The sequence below is a fragment of the Lissotriton vulgaris genome, chromosome 10 (assembly GCF_964263255.1).
Source record: "Lissotriton vulgaris chromosome 10, aLisVul1.2, whole genome shotgun sequence".
Taxonomy (NCBI): domain Eukaryota; kingdom Metazoa; phylum Chordata; class Amphibia; order Caudata; family Salamandridae; genus Lissotriton; species Lissotriton vulgaris.
The window spans coordinates 288589382-288611609 of record NC_141698.1 but is presented as its reverse complement, the minus strand read 5'-3'; the positions used below and the strand labels follow the sequence as shown (position 1 = coordinate 288611609).

The 22228-nt window shown below is 48.2% G+C and overlaps 1 protein-coding gene across 2 annotated transcripts in view; it reads right to left on the bottom strand.

The window, feature by feature from the left end:
- The window catches only part of LOC147685146 (uncharacterized), a 693800-nt gene that overhangs the window by 141775 nt on the left and 529797 nt on the right, over nt 1-22228 (bottom strand). The gene's annotated exons all lie outside the window — the stretch shown is intronic.

The window sequence follows — 22228 nt, the reverse complement described above, 5'->3', positions numbered from 1 at the left end:
ATATACCAGGTAAATAAAGAAAATGACAATCAAGCATCAAGTCCGTACAACACGAAGGCATATGTCAGCGGGCAGATCGGTCATATAGCACAGCAGGGTGAATCACAACCATCAAATGACATATTGAGAAATTGCTTGCCACAACAATGTTTTAGGTGCCTCACGGAGGTTTGAAGAGATCAAAGTGAGCGTCAAGTGAGACCCATATTTTCCTGTGTTGTGGGCGCCAGGGGTGAGAGGCAAGTGCAATGGTATCGGCACCCCTGAGATTAGAAACCCAGTTGAGCCAATGGGGGAAGGAGGCTTTGGCTGTATTTTTCCAGTTGGACGTTATGACTTTAACCGCCGCCGTCAGTAAAAGATCAAGTAGGGCTTTGTCATTTTCATTTAAAGTGACAGCTTTGGAAGAACCCATAACTAGAGTAGCAAATTCTCTCGGGAGAGAAACGTGCAGGGCTTTGTTAACAAAGTCAAATATCCTGTCCCAGTATGTGGCAACCCGGGGGCATTTAAATATTAGATGTTCAAGGTCTCCTCCCGCTTCCAAACAGTTCCAGCAGGAGTCATTGTCTTTGATGTTGTGCAGAAAAAGTCTCCTGGGGGTCCAAAAGGCTTTGTGTAGGAGCCAGAATTTAGTTTGGGATAGAGTTGGGCTAATTTTGTGTCTTGTGGTCGATTCCCAAATTCTGGCCCACTCGTTATCAGATGTGGGAGTGGAGGAGTATGATTCCCAATAGGATTGTAATGCAGAGACCAGGTTAGATGTCTGTGGTTTGATCATTTTGTACATTCTGGAAACCTGGTGGCCAAGTCTATTAAGGGTGGATAAAAGGCCAGGGAGTGAGGGGGATGTGTTGCCCAAGTTTGCTTTGGTTAGGGCCACCTTAACTTGTAGAAAATAGTAGAAGTCAATGTTCTCGAGTTGAAATCTATCCTGTAATTCCTTGAATGTGAGTGGTGTTTGGCCCTCGTAGAGGTGGTGAGGGAAGTGTATTCCCTTCCTGATCCAAGAAGGATTATACAGCGGTTTACCTTTGTATGTTATAGTGTTATTCCGCCATAGAGATTCCCACTTTGAATTGCGAAATTGATGGGGTAGAGATTTACTTATATGGAGGAGGGAGTTCTTAGTGTTTTTAAATATGATATTAGAGTCGATATCGGGACGCACTTTGATGGTAAGGAGGGAGGAGGGGTCAAGGCCTTCCACTAGGGATTTTTCGATGTGTAACCACACAGGTGTGTAATCAGGCTGTGGTGTGAGCCAGATCGCACCTTGCCTGGCCAGGAAGGCGGTCTGGTAGAGTCTAAAGTCGGCCAGATTGACGCCACCCAAGGATTTATCTAGTCGTAGCTTTTTCATGCTGATCCTGGCTTTTTTCCCCTGCCAGAGGAAGGAGGTAATTACCTTATCCAGTTTTGAGTGGAAATCGTTAGAGAGCGTTAGGGGAAGCATCGAGCTCAGGTAATTGACCAATGGGGAGATCATCATTTTTATCGTCTCTATCCGACCCCACCATGTAATGAATCGCGGCGACCAACCATCCAAGATTCTTTTAATTTTCGCTAGTGTGGTCGATTCATTGTGCTTGAGTGTACTTAGTATGTTGTCAGTGAATTCTATTCCTAGGTACTTAATGACATCCGGTTGCCAGGCTAGACCTGAATTTCCAAGGACCTCTTTGGTAGTATGTACATTAAGGGGTTTAACTTCGGATTTGTCCTTGTTTAACTTATAGCCGGACAATGCCGAGTACTTACTGATGGAGGACATAAGCCCCTTAATTGATAGGGTTGGGTGTTCTGTGGCTATTAAGATGTCGTCGGCATATGCCGCTAGTTTTATCTGAGTGTTTCCGAATGTGACACCTGCGATGTCCTCATTTTTCTTGATGTCGGTGAGTAGTGGCTCAAGAGCCAGCAGAAATAGAGCCGGTGAAAGTGGGCAACCCTGTCTAGTTCCTTGGAATAGGCGGAACGGGTCAGAGAGTGTTCCATTAATAGATATACGGGCAGAGGGGGCGGAGTATAAGGCCATCACCATTTTAATGAAAGAGTTACCCAGATTGAATGCGCTCATACAATGCTGAAGAAATGGCCATGAGACTTTGTCGAATGCTTTCTCAGCATCTAGGGTTATTGCAACCATCGGCATTTTGCAGTTTTTCGCTTTTTCAAGTATGTGGCATAGGAGTCTGGTGTTGTCGTTCGACATCCTGTGTTTCAAAAATCCTACTTGTGATGGACTTATCAATTTGGGCAGTACGGCGTTTAGTCTAGTTGCTAAGATCTTGGCATAGATCTTACAGTCAATATTTATGAGTGAAATGGGGCGGTAATTTTTTGTCTGGAGGGGATCTTTCCCTTCCTTGGGTATAACAATTATTGTGGCTTCACTCATCGAGGGAGAGATACTCCCACTGGAGGCGGTGGAGTTGAACACGGTTTGGAGTGTCGGGGAGAGTTGGCTGTCAAAGGCTTTGTAGAAAGAGGCAGAAAAGCCATCAGGGCCCGGGGCTTTGTTGCTTTTGAGTGTTTTTATGGCCGTCGAGATTTCTGTGATGCTGATGGGTGACCCTAGATTTAATTCGTCTATCTCTGAGAGTCTGGGGAGGTCTAGGGCCTTTAGGTAATCTATACATGACTGTGGGTCCAGGGGCTTATCATTCTTGTATAATTCTTCGTAAAATTGCTTAAAGGTATCAAGAATCTTGGACTGGTTGGTGTGCGTATTATTAGCGGGATCTTTTATAGAGGATATGGTTGTTAATTTCTGCTTGTGTTTAAGGTAGGAGGCCAACAGCTTCCCGGCTCTGTTTCCCTCACACAGCTTCAAGGCTTTGAAGCGGTTGATCCACACGCCTGCTCTCTTGCTCACAATGGAATTATACTCGTATTTCTTTTTTATGAGTTGGTCAAGGGGTTTGGAGTCTTGAGGATTGGTTTTGTGTAAGGATTCTAGTGATCTGATCTCCTGCTCCAGTTGCTCCAGTTCTTTGTTTATCGCTTTGTTGGCTCTGGTTCTTATATTAATAATAACTCCACGGATCGTGGCTTTGAGCGCGTCCCAGAGGATGTTTGGATCTGTGTCAGGGACATTATTTAAGAGTAAGTACTCTTCAATGGCTTTAGTAATCTGTAGTTTGTCGTCCGGGTTGGTTAGTGTTTCATCGTTGAAACGCCATCTTCTGGGCGGTCTGATTGAGCGGGAGCCTGCAAGTTTGGTGTGGATACATGCATGATCGGAGATCAGTTTAGGGGCGATGTCGGTTTCCTCGATTAGGTGTGCAAATGTAGAAGATATTAGGATAAAGTCAATACGCGAGTAGGAGTTGTGGGGAGTGGAGTAAAAGGTGAAGTCTCTCCCATCAGGGTTTTGGAGACGCCATGAGTCTTTAAGGCAGTACCTTTCGCATAGCCGCAGGAGTGCCTCATGTGAGCGTGATGGGTGAAAAGCGCATTTGGACTGCCTGTCTAGTAAGGGGTCTAGAGGAAGATTAAAATCGCCTCCCACAATGAGAAGGTCGTCCTGAGGGATATGCTCCATCGAGCGGGAAACGGAGTCCCAAAACCCGGGGTCGTCTGAGTTAGGGCCGTAAATGTTCACAACGTGAATTGGGTCATCTTCCCTGCGTAGATGGGCCACCAGAACCCTTCCCTCCGTATCATGAGTGTGTGAAACTAGTGTTATGTTTGACTTCTTTGATATCAGGGTAATTAGACCTCCTTTCTTGTGCGGTGCAGGGGATGACAGTATATGGGAAGACCAATGGACGTTTAAGAAACGTGTGTCCTCTTCCGATAGTTTAGTTTCCTGTAGGAGGATAATATCCCCCTTAGTTTTGGCGATGTAGTCGAACACTTTCCTCCTTTTTACAGGGTGGTTAAGACCCTTAACATTTAACGAAACTATGTTGAGGTCATCCGCTAATGACTTAGTGTTAGACATTAGTGGGCAAGGTTATCGCTAAGTGGTGATCTGGTGGGGGGCAGAAGAATGAGACAAACATCCCCGTGGGAGCCTGTGTGCTAATACAATAACAAGTGGACAGAGCTAGCGAAGTGGCTAGGGATATAACTAGCGTCCTTGTGTTGTAGCTGAATGGAACAGACAGAAAAAGGGACAAAAAATAACACAAAAAGATATACAATGCTATAAAGTACCAACAATTATTATCTGCTGAAAACTCTCTCTTTTTCCCAATCCCCATGCAAGCCCTCCCAATCCCCCCTCCCCCCCTCCCCCCCCAATACGTACGTAGGGAGTACGACGACAGTACCTAGCTAGGCAAAACAGGAGTTATTAAACATTAGCAATCGATATTCATTAGTTCCAATGTTAAAACGTAAGAGGATTTAGATGTCCAGACTGTGTGGCAGCGGGTAACATTTACTGCAGCAATAATACGTGCGTAATGGTAGTGTTTGTGCGCAATAATATGCTGTGTTAAACCAGGAGTGACTGTCTGCAACGTGCAGACGAAAGCAGTAAGAAGGTTAGAACCAGCTAAACGTTGCGTTAAGAAAACTGGAATCGTTAAAGTGGATTGAACTCCCTGTAGTAAGGGCAATATATGTGCACAGAAACATATAATAGCAATAATGACAAACTAGTAGCGACTATTTGCGTCGTGCAATAGAGTCTAAGTGTGAGAGTAGAACTTGCTCGACATTATGCAAGCAATCACCAACCCTGTTGCAAACCAAAGGAGATCATAAAACGTCACTTATCGAGTGGGCGGACTAGCAAACAACTAGAGAAGGCAACTATTACCAAACTATTACAAAACTACAAGTACACAATAGTGCGACCTGGAAAGGATAGAGATCCGATAGACCTGTTCTTTGTCATGACAGTCACGTGGTCTTCCTTTTGTTGGAAGGGCCATTCGATTGGTCCATTTCCTGAGGTGGGCCATTTTGCAGGTAGTTTTCCAGATCTTTCGGGTCCGTGAAGAATTTTGTGCGGCCGTTTATTGTGATTTTGAACTTGGCTGGCCCTGCAAAGGAGTAGGGTATGTTCTTGGATCTAAGCTTGGCGCGGATTTCCAGAAACCCCTTGCGAACCTCCACTGTGTCCTTGGAGTAGTCCTGTGTAAAGATGATCCTCTGACCTTCCCAAACGATGGAGTGCTGCTTCCTTGCGTATTGTAGGATCAGATCGACATGCTGATATCGGAGTGGTTTGCATATCATTGGTCTGGGGCCCTTCTCGCGGTTAGTAGTGAATGTGGGGATTCTATGCGCACGGTCTAGCTCCAGACCATGCGGGAAAGCAATGCCGGTAATCATGGGGATCCATGCTTCCAGGAAAGTCACGCAAGAGTCTGCATCTTTTTCTGCGTTTTCGGGTATGCCAAAAATTCTAATGTTCCCTCGCCTGTTGCGGTCTTCCAACTCAGCATGTTGGCGTCTGAGGGTGTTAGTGGTGTCTTCAAGGCGCTGTATTCTAGCAGCTGATTGACGTGCGAGGTCCTCCACGTCGCTGATGCGCTGTTCCGCTGTGTTCAGCCCGGATTTTAGGTCATTCATATCAGCTCTGATGGCCGTTAGCTCAAGCTGCATAGCGTCAGTATTCGCCTTAGTGGATTTGGAGATAACAGTGAGGTCTCCTAATTTTTTCAAAATCATTTCCATCGTGGCCGCCATGTCTGGTTTGCTCTTAATAGGGGAGTCAGAAATATGCGGCTCAGGTTTCACCTTCTTAGAATTTGTCTTTTCTTCTCTGCCCGCCATTTTGGACGTGAGGTTGAAGAAGAGATGTGGTTACCGGTTAGCTTGTCAGGAACACCTGTCTGGGGTCAACGTTGGTGGGATCAGACAGGGAGTTGACAAACAGGCTAGGGCTGTTAAGACGCTCAAGGCTGGCTCCACGCGGTGATTCTCTCAGCGCCAGGCGAGCCTAGTGCTGGCTAGCTGTTTGACGCTGTTAGTGTGGGTGTGCTATTTCCTGTGCTGACTCGTGGACCAAGGCTACCCTGTGTAGCTGATAGGAGAAGCAAAGTTAGGTGCTGGTAGTGAGGTGCTGGGTAGGGGCACTATGCCAGGGTAACTTAGAAATGTGACCCCCCAAGGATCGAGGAAAGCCTCACAGAAAGTAGACAGGTGGGCTTCTGCATGAGGGCAGAGGAGAACCGCTTCTCTTTACAGGCGTTTTCATGCTGATTTGCAGTTATTTGGAGCCAGTAGGAATCGGAGCGTTTTTCCGATGGCAGCCGCCATCTTGAGGTCAGGCGAGAAGGGCAGAGAGTGGCAGCACAGCGCTGTGAAAGCGTGTTAGCTCTCGCTTCTTACCGGCATGAGGGGAAAGCTGGGGAGCAGCTGACATCCCCGGCTGCGGTAAACTCGTCCAGGTGTTGCTGGGTTCAAGAGACCGGAGAGGTCGTCAGGCATCTCCGACGTGACGGCGCGGCGCCATTTTGTGCAGAATCGGCGCTGGCGCGCGATCGCCCCAAAGAATGCAAAACTCCTCGTCAGAAGTCTCGAGAGGAGAGATCAAGGCACCGGAGGGCTCAGTAAGGCGTGAGGCATCAGGATCACCGCTTTTGCTGCTGGATAGGACAGCGGGTCAGCAGGAAACTGAAGGAGTCGTTCTCCTGAGTTGCGGAGCTCGAGGTTAGGCGGCCATTCGCACTTTACCAGGGCACTTTATAGAAATTATAAGTGTTACTTTAATTGCCTGAATAATGTGGCTGAGCTGCATTGCAAAATAAAAACAATGTCAGCAAACTTTTGTCAATTGATTCTTGTTAATTGTATATAATTTTGTGGTTGTTTACTGGGACCCCTCTTTCTCAGCAATATATGTACCGAGGTCCCAGTGACTTATTTGGGTGAACCCCCCTTTACTCAACCGAAACGGTTATGGGGGCAGTTAAGTCTAGTACATCTGCACTGTTGCAGTTAATTCGGACATACATGAGTAGGCATCAAGCTGTAACGCTCTCTTATGGTGCATTGGTTTCATGTTTCTCACGCAAATGTACAGAAATCAGGGACAAATGGGCGAAAAGCTTGGGTCAAATACTTTTTGGGAGAGAAGCAATTGGCCAGCGCCAATTAATTTATTAAAAAGGTGTCCCGTGAACCCTAGGTTGAAATTCACGCAGTTCAGTTTCCTTAATCAGACTTGCCTCACACCAAAGCACAGCGGGCGGGTGTACCTGGCGTCTCGTCGCAATGCCCTAGGTGTGGGCAGGTAGACAGCAATGCGTGTTTTTAGCACTTGATGTGGGAGTGGAGGAGCATGGCTGGATGTGGGAGAGAGGCGTTGTCCGAGGTGGTGGGAGGGCTCTCTGCATGGAACCGTAAGTGTGCCTGTTGGGCCTAATGTGTAGGATGAAAAAGAATAGACTAGTTTAGTTTTGTGGAGATGGCGCTTATTTTGGTCAAACAGCACGTGACAGTGTCCTGAAAATCCACCACGGCCCCCCAGGTCGACTACGGGCTCAGTGAGCTGTGGATGTGGGTAACTCCAGATACACACAACGGGTGTGAGGACGTCACATAGCTAGGAGGCTTCAATGATCTGATTGGTTCTTGTTGTATTAATCAAAAATCAATAAAGACGTATTAAAAAATATTATGCCAAGTGAGGTTGTTGTTCATTTACTACCAAGTTGTTTTCTTTGATTTGCCCTACGTGGGGTAAGGTGAGAAGTAGCAGGCGTGCTTTTGGCGTGCCAAAGGTAAACCCTGTCTGCACCTGTCCACAGCCAGCCAGGAAAAAACACTGCCTGTGTGCCCCATTAACAGAGCCCCCCCACCTCTCTAGTGCAGACCTGCCATTTGTAGACAGGTCATCTACCAGCACGCCACGGACATTAATGCCACTATCCGGAATACAGGCTAGACTCTCTGTTTAAGGCAAAGACTTGCTTAAAAGAGTGGCCCAACACAGTGTTAGAAGGCACGCTACCAGATTTTGCAGTTTATCGCTCTAATCGGCATGGAGATTGGAATGAGGGACGATTAGCTGTTTTTTTGCGGACATTTAATTAATTCTGCCATCTTTGTTGAATGGCTTAGATTAGCGAAGCCACCACCCACGGCTAATGTGTAACCTGTTTTAGGTTAGTTTATCAGCCTTCTGGCAACATATGCCACTTGCGAATGTTTTAATTGCTTTCATGACTGCTGATCCTGTATATAGCAGGGCTTCACCTCTTTTTAGGTCTTGGCCACTAGAAAACGTTGTCCGTTGCAAGAGGTATTATTAGCTTACAGTGGGCCCGCCCACTGTTTACCACTGGAGGCTTCATTGTCACTCATTCGCTTGTGGTCTTATTCATTAGTGTGGGCTTTTCTTTCTCGTGTCTCTCCTTACACAGCACTCATTTTCAGGAGCTATTTGTAGGTTTCGTCTGCTATTGAATTCTATCGTTTTTAATATATCTTAAAAGGGACTTCCTTCACTTATTAGTCTGTGTGCTTGCCAGTTTGTTTCTTCTGTTTCTATTGATTGTAGCCCGTTTTGCCTTCGGTGCTTCTCTTATCAGTTTCCTGTGGCCTAGCCACTCATTTCCATCCGCAGCAGTGGTTCAAACTTTTTTTCTTTTGGTTAACGCTGCATACCGTTTATTATCTGTTTACAGTTTGTTATCTTTCCTTGCTATGTCTACATGCCATGTCAGTGTTTCACCTATTTAAGCACTTGCTGCCCGATAAGTAAAGGTTGCGTGGGAGGCGGGAGGCGTTCACATGTATAATTTGACCGAATTACTAGCTACTAGGTACTTTTTTATTATTTACATTTCGGCCCTGCACTCGTAGATAGTGCATATCCCTGGTGTCTCCTTCGGTGACCTTTACCTACCCCCTTCCTGTTCCCTGGTGCACAGCACTTGGACTGTCCTTATTTTTACTGATTCCACCACAGAGGTGCCATTTTGTTTTGACAAACTCTAGTGGTTGGAATCTGGCTCACTGTACACAAGCCGGGCGTTGCCACAGATGCCTGCGCCCATGCTTCACATATTTAAGCACTCGCCGCCTGATAACTAAAGGCTGCTTGGGAGGCATTCATATGTATGATTTCATTGAATTACTGGCCGTGCATGCTCTTTAGTAGAACTCTAACGTTTTCAGCCCAACCCACTCTCCCGGTTCTCCTGTGTTTCTAACCCCCATCACTCCCATCTCCTCCTGTCCCATTCATGCTTTCGCTCTGCGAGACGTGTTCTAGTGGAGTAGGGAACAGAAGCCCCACCCACTCTCTGCACTCCTCCTAGTAGCTACAGACTGTAGAAGAAGCTACTTCCCTTCGGTAATGATACACCTGCACTTTGTCAGCGCTTTGTGGGACCAGCGCTTACCTGCCGCCCTTGCTGTCTTTCTGTGAGGAGCTCACCGCACCCGCTCCGCGGGTGCCGCTTCGCGCCAGGACCTGTGCTGTCTGTCTGCTGCCGTGGGGGCTCCTTGGTTTGGCGTTTTGGACCTGGCAACGCTTCAGGGCTGCGAGCGTGCAGGGACTACCTGACCCAGGTGTCCCTGCGAGACCGAGCCCATCTTCTGGTCCGCTCTCCCTGAAGCACCGCCCCCCGCCCATCGGAGGAGCGTTATAAGCAACTGGAGTTGCTCCTGACCCTTGGGACACCTGCACTTTGTCAGCGCTTTGTGGGACCAGCGCTTACCTGCCGCCCTTGCTGTCTTTCTGTGAGGAGCTCGCGGCACCCGCTCTGGGGGTGCCGCTTCGCGCCGGGACCTGTGCTGTCTGTCTGCTGCCGTGGGGGCTCCTTGGTTTGGCGTTTTGGACCTGGCAACGCTTCAGGGCTGCGAGCGTGCAGGGACTACCTGACCCAGGTGTCCCTGCGAGACCGAGCCCATCTTCCGGTCTGCTCTCCCTGAAGCTCCGCCCCCCCGCCCTTTCCACCTACTATAAACATTGTGTGAACTCCCGCAGCGCGGGACGCAGCCCGGGGCAAAGACCGGGCTAAGAGCGGGCCGTTTGAGGCCGTTCGAGGTCTTAGAGGTCTGGTCTGGGCCATATCCCTTGGCTAAACCCATTGGGTACACGTGAGCTAGCTTTTCTTACTTGTGTTATAGCTCCCCTTAGTTTACCATGTGTACAAGAGCCACACGCAGTAAAACTGCCAGGGGTTTAAATGGACCTAGCGGGACCCTGGACGATTTCCTAACTAAGACAAATCTGGCCATTGATGCCGAAATTAACAAAATGCAGCATAGGGTTTCCCTAGAACTTGAAGCTGCTCGAAAATTGTCCTTAAATATAGCTACCTCTAAGAAATCATCGTTAGGCAACCTTGCTTTGGCACTCACTCCTGAGCGTATATCTGGCCCTAGACTTTTGCTCACAACGGTTGATATACACCACCGCCCATCCTTGTCCCCTTCTCAGCAAGCCAATGACTCCATACTAAATCCTACTGCGGAGCTTCCACCACCCACTCTTGTGTCTGGTGAAAGCTCGCAAGGGAAAGGTAAACTGCCCAAAGCTGCTGCGCATGCTAAAAAAAATTGCCCTTCAGCAAAAGAAAAGTTTGGCTAGGTCTGCATTTGCTCACAAAAAGGCCAAAATTGCGAGAGCCCAGTTTTTTAATTGTCGACGGCAATTAGGTACCTCTGGCCATGGGGAAGCAAATGATAAAACCAACACAGTTTTGCCTGTTAGTGCCACTTCCTATGGTTCAGATGGCGTTGTGAATGTTCCCCTGGTAGAAGCTTTCCCTGTATTGAGTAAAGATGGACCATGGGAGGGTAGACTGAGTGGGGTAGAGGGGGACAAGAGGGGGGACGAGGAATTTGTACAAACTGTCTGGGACACACTTAAAAAGTTACTTACCCCCTTGGAACTTAGACTTTCCAGAATGGAAAACCATTTGCTAGAAATGGACAGGACAATCGTCACATTAGCTAGTCTAAGTCTTAAGCAAATGGAAACCAAATTTCCACAGGGGGAGGGTTCAACTTCACAGACAATAGAGGCAGATACACCGATTGTTCCCCCTCTAAGACACAAACCTGTACCCAAACCCCGCACGAAAATTGGGAACAACGCCACTAACACTTCAAATCACGGCGTTTGCCCCCCGTCAGAGGACCCGGTACCACCCAAACCTAAACCTAGACCTAGACCTAATACCTGTCACGCTAGGGATACAGCACATCCTGCTGGGACTCAATCACATCACCAGCAGAATATGGCACACTCAAAACACAGGCCCCAAGCTGCCGTACAGCAGCACAAACAGTTAACCTATAATACCCTGCCACCCCTCGAACATAATCGACCTAATTTCCGAGGTGGTTATATTGACTTACCGCCAGAAGCTAGTCAATATGTTATTGTATTAGCTGGTGTACCTACCCTTGATCCACAATCAAAAGAGGACCATTGGTCTCTTAAAAACAAGGTAATATACTGGCTTAATACAAACAGACAGCTTCCCAGTCACCAAAGAAGCCGGGTACTAATGGTGCGAAGAGTACCATGGGTTGGTCCTACCCATAAATCCATCATGGGTGACTGCATAGTGGTGACCTTTGCTGACCCCCATACCGCTCAGCATCTTTGTTCTTGGGCCCCGTGTGAAGAAGACCATACAGTTGTTGTCAGACCCCTCACTTTTTTCTATCCTCCTAAAAATCAGCATAGAATGGGTGGGTCATGGACGACAATTCAAAAAAACAGGCATAGGGGTTTTGGGAGCGGTGGACCAAACCAGAGTAATTGGTGGCAGGGGGCTCCTACATCAAATATGTTTGGCTGCCTGGAGGAGGTTGACTGACTCGGGGGGCGGACGTCTTAATACACCTAGCAGACTCTACTCCGCCCACCGCAACAGTTTCCAGTATGGGTTGTCCTGTGTTACCACCAGGCCAACGAGTAACACCCGTTAATGCCCAAAATCTCATCCCGGCTGAGTTAAGTATTATGGCACAGTCTGATAATCCATGCCCTGGTATCCCAGCTTATGAAATTAAAATAGCCTCCTGGAATATAGCAGGTTTATGGGGCCGCCTGGACAATGATGACTGGGTAGATTACATCACCTCATATGATATCATCTCCTTCCAGGAAACCTGGTCTGTTGCCCCTCTGTTTAGATTAGGCTTTTTAAACTTCTATAAACCAGCTGTACAGGGTATGAAGGGTAGGGCTTCGGGTGGTCTCACCATATGGGTAAAAAACACCCTTGGCTTTAGCATTAAGGAAATCCTGGTGACGAACCCTGATCTCCTTTGTATATCTCTAAGTAAGGCGAATTGTAAGGATATCATCCTTATTAATATCTATGCCAGAGGATGTCAGGGTGGTAAGAAGCAACCAATTGTTAATGATTTGGATGTCTTCTTAAATGAGTATAAAAATGACCAGCTCATTATAGTGGCTGGTGACTTGAACTGCTCATTTGAACCCATCCTGAACCTTGCTGAGGATGTAGGTTCAGAGGAAGATTTCGCGTGGGATATTCCCCCACTATCAATTACCAAGGGTGTCAGGGGTACCGAGGCTGCTCTCCATTGGCTTGGACTCTGCTTAGAATGGGGGCTCCGAGCGGTGAACGGCCGTAGTTTATCTGACAAGGAGGGAAAACCAACCTTTGATAATGGGTCTAGCGCAAGTCGCATTGATTATATTCTAATCAACATTGAATCCTGGGCTTTTGTAAGTGATATGTCTATAGAAACCAGGCCAGAGAGTGATCACAATCCTCTCTTACTCGTACTCAAGGTTCCTGGACTAGGGCTTCCCCAGGCTGAAACAGCTTGTATTACATCTGACCTTGTCTTGTGTGACAACAGAAGACGGGTCAAATGGCCAAGGGTTTTAGCTGACCAAGAACTTGTCTGTCAGATAGAAGAATTGGTCCTAGACACACGAGATAGGATGATGGCAGTAACCTCAAATGACGTGCCTAAGCCCAACATTGCTGATCTCCATGAGACTTGCTTCACGGCTATTAAGGAACTGCTTACTAGGCCATGCCGGAAACAGAAAGCGAAGCAATCCAAGGGTTGGTATAATAAAAATTGTAGAGAAGCCCACAGCATTCTTATTGCTGCAGTGAAATCTAGAAATACCCCCAATATCAGGGCAGCGAGACAGGATTATAAACAAATTATTTGGGAGGCTAAAAGGGATTGGGACGTTTCCTACTGGCTTGATCTCCTCCAAGCCTGTGAGTCGTCCAACCAAACCAAGTTTTGGGAGATAGTTAGATGGGGCAGGGGCTCAGACTCACTATCCCCTGAAAATCATGTGTCCGCTGCTGATTGGGTGGAATTTTTTTCGACTCAATTCAAAAACCCAAACGTCTCCCAGCTGACTGAAGATCCCTTAGCAGAGACCACATTCGTTTCTCACGGGGATAGGCTTATTTTTAGTAACTCGGACACTGAATATGCACTAAAATCTATTCAGTCCGGGAAAGCACCAGGCATTGATGCAGTACCAGCTGACCTTTTCAAACTGAATTTAGATCTGTGGGTCACTTATATAACAACTTTGGCTAATTCCATCGCAGCTGGAGGAAGGATTCCGCATTCCTGGAAAGGGGCTGAGATACTCCCCGTCTATAAGAAAGGGGATCGATCTTCACCGAAAAATTATCGCCCCATCAGCCTGATCGATACTATACAAAAAGTGGTTTCACGAATGGCCCTAGCTAGAATACAGGGGTGGATAGAACAAAATAACATACTCTCCCCCATGCAGGCAGGGTTCAGATCAGGCACCAGCACTTTAGACCAGGTGTTTCGTCTTACCATGCTGTACTGGAAGGTGGTTCTTTTGGGCGGCGGTGTCATCTACGCTGCCTTTGTCGATCTTAGGTCGGCATTCGACCTGGTACCCAGGGCAAAACTCTGGGCAGCCCTTAGACTCATGGGCTTTCCACCTGAATTACTAGAGCTGGTTAGGCGTCTACACGAGGATAATTTTGCCTGTGTAAGATGGGGTAAACAGGGCCAGGTAACTGTTAGCTTCCCTGTGGAACGTGGGGTCCGGCAGGGTTGCGTGCTGGCCCCCACTTTGTTCCTCCTGTTTATCAACCGGGTGGTTGCATTTTTCAATGATGTACATACTGATGCTCCATCCCTGGGGGGTTCAAAGTATCCCATGTTAATATTCGCCGATGACACCCTGCTCCTCTCCAGGACTCGGAGCGGCCTACAGGCTGCCCTAAACAGATTTGCTGAATTTTGCACAATTAATGACCTTCAGATTAACGCTGACAAAACTAAATTTATGATTTTTAATAAAAACAAACCTATTTCAAGTTCATTTTTATTAGAGGGTGTCCCAATAGAACAGGTCAAAGTCATGTCATACCTGGGCGTGACTCTTGACCATCAACTTACATGGAAACCCCAACTGGAGGTGTTGACTCTTAAATTTGTTCGCCTCACAGGATGCTTGTTGAAGGAACAGAAAAAAACCTTGACCAAACGCATTACACCCGCGTTAAAAATTTACGAGGCCAAGGTGAATGCAGCTACCCTGTATGGGGCAGATATATGGGGTTATAAGGGCTTGCTGGCGCTAACTAGCGCACAGAATAGGTTTCTTCGGAACTTAGTAGGACTTCCCCAATCTTCCCCCGTTAAACCTTTGCTTCTAGACCTAGGTTGTAAACCGCTGAATGAGATGGCACAGTATCGCCTTGTTGCTCTATGGCGTCGCCTTTGGACGACCGAAGAGCTTAGTCTATTTGCTCATGAATTGGGTGAGGTTAGAGCATTGTGGGGTGCCCAGAAATTCCATGGCTACGAGAGGTTAAACAAATATTGTATTCTATGGGCCTCCCCGAACTATGGTTACACCCCGAATGTTCTAGCTTCCCATCTAAAGTGGAATTCAAAGAGCTATTTTGGGCTACTAAGAAATCTGTACTGGTCACTCTTTCTTCAGAGAACAGCCTAACGGGACAGTTTCTAACGCATAAGTTAACTCCGTTCCTTGAACCCTATTGGGACTTGATATGCAAAACACTCGACCGTAAGCGGTATCATCAGTTTCGGGTGGGTACTTTGCCGATCAAGTCCTTCACTGCGAAGTGGGCAATGAATACAAGCAACAAATGCCCCTTCTGTCCCGATCAGGTGGAAAGTATAGGACATATATTTTTTGCATGTCCTGCTTATCGATCGCCTAGATTAAAATGGCTGAAACCAATCTGCAAAACACTCAACTGTCGAGGAAGCAATGTAGCCTTGCTTAAATTGCGCGACTTACGCACTGCTAAATCAGTGATTTGTATTGCTAAATTTTTGGGTTGGATGTGGTTAATTCGCGCAAAGAAACTGTAAACCCTTTCTTAATTGTAACCCCTTTTTTTAACAGTAATCAGTTTTTAATATTTATATGATTGTGGTAAATTGTTTCTATGTACCTGGGGGAACCATTGTATAATACTGTAATGTTGATAATGTCTTTTTTAAATATTGCTGTCTTTTATGAATTTTTTATTCGAAATAAAGACTAAATGAACTGAATGAACTGATATATCTGTAAGAAACATTAGTTAATGATACATTCCTTACCTTAGAATTAACCCCGGGCATCAGACTGGATCCGTAAAGTTTTCATTAGCATTACCCCTGCGCGTCGGTAGGCGTCGCTGTGCGGTTCCGCGTACAGCGTTGGCATTGTAGTTGCCGAGATGATGTCGTTAGAGCTACTTCGACACGCCCACTCGCGCTCTCAGTTCTGCACTCGACATATCGTGCCAGGAAGTAGAGCCATGCAAGATACTGACCACAGGTGCATTGAAAATAGGGCCCTGAAAGGGATGACCTTAACCCTAGAAATCAGTTTGCAGAACAGGGAGGATGGGTGGGGCGGTAAGGAATCTATCACTAACTGATGTTTCTTACAGATATATTGTTACGGAAGGTAAGTAACTTGTTCATCTGAAAGAAACACGTTAGTGATAGATTCCTTACTTTAGAATAGATACCCCAGCAATATCAACCCTGGTGGTGGGTCTGCGAACCAAGATCACAACAGAAAGTCACAGCGAACAGAACGGCCAAAGAAGGCGTAACTCTGGACTTGACTGTCAAGGCAATAATGCTTAGTACAAGTGTGCAGCGAGGCCCACGTAGCTGCTTAACATATCTTGCAGGGGGACACCACGTCCCAATGCAGTAGTAGCTGCTGTCGCCCTGGTAGAATGGGCGCACAAGCCCACCGGAGATTCCTTTTTAGCCGGAGAATGACAGGCCTTGAAACACAAGACGACCCAGCAGGAGATAGTTTTCTTGTGTACAGACCAGCCTTTCTTGGCACCTACGTAGCTAACAAAGAGCTGGCCATCCACCCGGTATGGTTGTGTGCGATTTAGGTAGAATGAGAGCGTACGTTTTGGGTCCAGACGGTGGAGCCTCTCTTCCTCTCTGGAAGGGTGTGGAGGCGGAATGAAAGTGGGCAAGGTGAGAGCTTGCCCGATGTGGAAGGCAGTGACAACCTTTGGCATTAAGGAAGGATGAGTGCGAAGCACAACCTTATCCGGATGGACAGACACAAAGGGAGGCTTACAGGAAAGAGCCGGGAGCTCACTCACGTGCCTAGCGGAGGTGATGGCAACCAGGAAAGCAGTCTTCAAAGTCAATAAACGAGGAGGACAATGGTGAAGTGGCTCAAAAGGAGCACACATCAAATAAGTAAGAACTAGATTCAAGTCCCGCTGTGACATAACAAATGGAATAGGAGAGAAAAGGTGTGTAATGCCTTTGAGAAATCTATTTACAACAGGGGACTTGAAAAGAGAGGGCTGATCAGGGAGCCTGAGAAAGGCTGAAATTGCAGAAAGGTAGCCCTTAATAGTGCCCAGAGCATAGCCCTGCTGGGCCAGAGAAAATAGGAAGAAAAGGACTTGTGAAAGAGGGGGAGCCTTTGCTGAGCACCATGCCACAAATTTGTACAACCTGCATGCGTATACCGATTTAGTGGAGGAACGCCTGGCTGCCAGAATGATATCACAGACTTCAGGAGGCAAGTCAAAAGGAATCAACTGTCGCTGCTCAATCTCCACCCATGTAGGTGGAGGCTTGACAGATTCAGGTAAAGGACCATCCCCTGCTGCTGCCACAGAAGATCCTCCCGAAGAGGCAGTAGGATCGAGTGATCCATGCTCATACTCAGTATCTCGGGATACCAAACTCTTCGAGCCCAGTCCGGGGCCACAAGAATAACTTTTGCCCGGTCGCGCCTGATCTTCTTCAGCACTCTGGGTAGAAGTGGTATAGGCGGAAAGGCGTACAATAGACTGCAGCTCCACTCGTAACGAAAAGCGTCGCCGAGCGAGTGCCGCCTTGGAAATTCCAACACTCAGAGGAGAGGACATTGCGCGTTTTCTTTGGTGGCAAATAGATCTAACCAAGGCTCTCCCCACTGTTGAAAGAGGCCTTGCGTGACCTCCGAGTGCAGACACCCTTCGTGATCCATCATGCACCTGTGGCTGAGTTCATCCGCCCTGGCGTTGAACCTGCCAAGTGTTGAACCATCAAGAAAACGCCTTGACGTTCTAGCCATGTCCCGAGACGCTGAGCATCCTGACATAGGGTCCACAACCCCACTCCGCTTTGCTTGTTGCAATAACACATGGTGGTGGTGTCTGTGTACACCTGCATTACTCTCCAGTGCAAGTAGGATAGCCCGGAGCTCCAGAAAGTTGATATGGAGCTGGACTCTGCCGGAGACCAGAGGCCTCTGATCTGCCTCTCTCATATGGCCGCCCCATCCAAGGAGGGACGCATGCGTCACCACTGTGTGCTCTAGGTCCCACTGTAGAGCCCACATATGCCATCTGGCATGATTGGTCAGCAGGAGGCCATGAGGCCCAGCAGCCTCAAGGCCATCCTGACTGAAACCCAGGACAAGGGCCGAAAGATTGGAATCATAGCCCGAATGTCCCGGCGCCCTGTCCAGAACCACTCCGATAAAGAGGAGCTTCTGAGAGGGAACTAGGTGCGACATCAGCATGTTGATAGAAAACCCCAGCAAATGCAGGGGGACGGCCGTAGTCTGGAGGTAGGAGAAGACTGCCTGGGGCGAGCCCGCCTTCAACAGCCAGTCATCGAGATAGGGGTAAGACCGAAATCCCTGATCTGCGCAGATGAGCTGCGAACACCGACATCACTTTTGTGAACACCCGAGGGGTGCTGGCAAGGCCAAAAGAGAGCACAGTGAACTGAAAGTGCTCGTGGTCCACCGTGAACCGCAGGTAACGCCGGTGGGCCGGCAGGACGGGGATATGAAACTAGACATCCTGCAAGTCCAACGCTACCATCCAGTCTTGCAGATCGAATATGCTACTTACCAGTATGCATCTGTTCTTGGCATATAGGGCTGCTGACATTCATATCTGTGCATAGATTGCCGCCTAGTGTTGGGTCCGGATGATCGCACATTGTTGTCCTGGAAGAGTCTTCGAAGTATCACGAGATAGGTGGCTCCTCCCCTGGACTACAGTGCGCATGGGCATCGACTCCATCCTCAGATTGTTTTTAGCCATTGCGGCCAAGATGGAGTGAAACTAAGTGAATGATGACCATGCCAGAAGTATGTGTGAATGCTGCAGCCGCTACAGGCGCCGGGGAGGAGGGCGGGCGATTTGAATGTCAGCAGCCCTACATGCCAAGAGCAGATGCAGACTGGTAAGTAGTATATTCGGTTCGAGGCATGTGGGCTGCTGAATTCATATCTGTGCATAGAATACATAGAAGTCCCTCCATTAACGGCGGCCACCCGTGCCAGCTGCAGCAGTTTGGAAAAGTGTTTTTAGAACAGCCTGCCCTACAGCTGCCTGCTGTTTGGAGTGCACATCAACACAGTAATGTTTTGTAAATGTGTGTGTGGTAGACCATGTGGCTGCTCTACATATGTCTTCCAAAGGAATAATTCCAAGGAAAGCCATGGAGGCCCCCAACTTTCGGGTGGAGTGGGCCCGTGGTGGAATGGTGAGAGTGCGTTTGGCTTTTTGATTGCAGCTCTGAATACATTTAACGATCCACCTGGCTATACCAGCCTTGGAAATGGGGTTACCTTTGTGTTGTGGTGCAAAGGCAACAAATAGTTGTTTACTCTTCCTAAAATCTTTGGTCCTATCAATGTAGTACATTAGGGCCCTTTTGACGTCAAGTGTGTGGAGCATTCTCTCCGCAAGTGACTCTGGATTTTGGAAGAATACAGGTAGTTCTATAGTTTGGTTGATATGGAACTGAGACACTACCTTAGGAAGGAATTTAGGGTTAGTGCGAAGCACCACCCTGTTAGAATGAATTTGAATAAATGGCTCTTGGATAGTTAGTGCCTGGAGTTCACTAACTCGTCTTAGCGACGTAATCGCTATAAGGAAAGCCACTTTCCATGTCAAGAATTGAATCTCGCAGGAATGTAGTGGTTCAAAAGGGGGACCCATCAGCCTGGTGAGGACCACATTGAGGTTCCACTCCGGAGCTGGTGGAGTCCGCGGAGGGATGACTCTTTTGAGTCCTTCCAGAAAGGCTTTAATGGCAGGCACCCTGAAAAGTGAGAGGTGCTGTCTGTTTTGGAGATAAGCAGCCATTGCGGATAAATGTATACGAATGGAAGCATAGGCCAGATTACATTTGTACAGATGTAAGAGATAACAAATGATGTTTTGAATAGATGCATCTAGCGGGTTAATGTTGTGGTCTGCACAATAAATGACAAACCGCTTCCACTTCGCCGCATAGCATGCTCTGGTGGTGGGCTTCCTTGCCTCCCGGATGATGTCCATACAGTCAGGAGGTAATTTGAGGTAGCCAAACTCTAAGACTTCAGGAGCCAGATCGCCAGGTTGAGCTGTTGTGGATCTGGATGCTGAATGTCGCCATGGCTCTGCGTCAAAAGCCTGGGTGTGAGGTGCAGCCTTTGATGCGGTACCACGGACAGTTCCAGAAACGTGGTGTACCATGGTTGGCGAGCCCACGTCGGTGCAACCAGGATGAGAGTCATCGAGTGCTGCCTGAGCTTGCGTGCCACCAGCGGTATCAGAGGTGCTGGGGGAAAAGCGTACGCCGATTTGCCTGACCAGTTCATCCATATCGCATTGCCTTGCGACTATGGGTGTGGAAACCTGGCGGCAAAGCTTCGGCATTTTGCGTTTTCCTTTGTGGCGAACAGGTCTATCGCTGGATGACCCCACCTTTGGAAGTACGGGTGGAGTACTGATGGATGTATCTCCCACTCGTGCATTTGGTGGCTCTACCTGCTGAGCAGGTCCACTATCTGATTGTCCTTGCCTGGGAGGTGTTCTGCCATGAGGAAGATGTTTCTCTGAATGGCCCACTTCCATATGCTCTGAGCCAGATGAGACAACTGTGGAGAGTGTGCCTCCCTGCTTCTGAATGTAGTACATGGCCGTCATGTTGTCCGTCCGGATCAACACGACCTTGTTGCACAGATGTACTTTGAAGGCTTTCAGTGCCAGGAAGATCGCCATAAGTTCTAGAACATTGATGTGCATCTGCCTTTGCTGTGGTGTCCATAGTCCCTGCACAGTGTAGTGGAGTACATGAGCTCCCCATGCCTGGAGAGAAGTGTCCGTCGTCCGGATGATCTGTGGCACAGGCTCTTGGAACGGTCGTCCCTTGCAAAGGTTTCGTGGATTCCACCAATGCAGAGAGATGTATGCCCGACCGCTCACCAACACTAGGTCCTTCAACTGCCCGTGAGCCTGAGTCCACTGACGTGCTAAGCACTCCTGAAGCGGGCGCATATGTAGTCTCGCGTGCGGGACTATGGAGATGCAGGAGGCCATCATGCCTATTAACTGCATGAACACTCGAGCTGGAAGCGAGTGTTGAGGTCTGAATTTTTGTATCAGCGATTGAATGCTGTTGACCCTCACTGAATTCGGCTGTGCTGTGGCTGCCAGAGTGTTTATTGTCGCACCCAGATAGTGCCATATGTGGGCGGGTGTCAGGTGGGACTTTGGATAATTCAGTGAGAATCCCAGATCGTGAAGAAGGTGAATGGTGTGGGACATGTGGGCGGCACACTGCTGGGCCGACTTTGCCCGGATGAGCCAGTCATCCAGATAAGGGTAGACGTGAATGTTTTGTCTCCTTAGGTGTGCAGCCACCGTCGCCAGGCACTTCGTAAACACCCTGGGTGCCGTGGTAACCCCAAAAGGCAGAACCTTGAACTGGTAGTGTTGGTTGTGGATGGTGAACCAGAGGTATTTTTTGTGTGACGGGTGTAGCGGAATATGAAAATATGCATCCTTTAGATCTAAAGTTGCGAGAAAACCCCCCTGATTGAGCAACGGTAGGACTTGCTGCAGGGTCAGCATGTGAAAGTGCTCTGATAGGATGTACTGATTGAGGGGTCTGAGGTCCAGTATGGGTCTGCGGGACCCGTCCTTTTTTGGTATTAAAAAATACAGTGAGTAAACTACTGTGCCTCTTTCTTTCACAGGCACGAGCTCGATTGCCCCTTTTTGCAGCATGACGAGGACTTCCTGCTGCAATAAGTGCAAATGCTCGGCGGACATAGGACGGTGTCTTGGGGGTATGTTGGGTGGAGTGGATGTTAACTCCAGACAATAACCGTACTGTATAAGCTGTGTGACCCACCTGTCCGTGGTGATGGACTTCCAGACTGGCAGGAACTGTTGAAGTCTCCCCCCGACAGGTGTTGCGTGGTCGGGGGGCAGTGACAAGGCGTCACTGTTTGTTAGTGGCGGAGGATCTGGAGTTGTTGTTTCCACGACCTCTGCCTTTGGCACGGTTTCCACGGTATCCACCTCGACTCTGTTTGGTGTACGTGGTGTGCGTGTTGCCTTTATAGTACTGTGTGGTTTGGGAGAGCTGGCCTCTGGAAACACCTCTAGTGCTTGAGCGACGAAAAGAACCACCCCTGAACTGCTGGGACTGCAGAGCCCCCATGGACTTAGCAGTTTTAGTGTCCTTTTTTATTTTCTCCAAGGTGGTGTCCACCTCTGGGCCAAATAGATGATCAGGGTTTACTGTCTGATTGAGAATGGTGGTCTGTATCTCTGGCCGCGGTGTCAGCCGCGTCCAGTGCACATTTAATAGAAGCATTTGATATCAGCTTCCCCTCTTGGATGAGCATCTCAGCTGCCTCTTTGTATTCGTCTGGCAGGTGCTGTAACAGGGTCTCCAGTGTGTCGTAATGTGCCCTGTCATACCTCGCTAGAAGTGCTTGTGTATTTGAAATGCGCCAGATATTGGCTGCTTGAGCTGCCACCCTTTTCCCCGATGCCTCAAACACCTA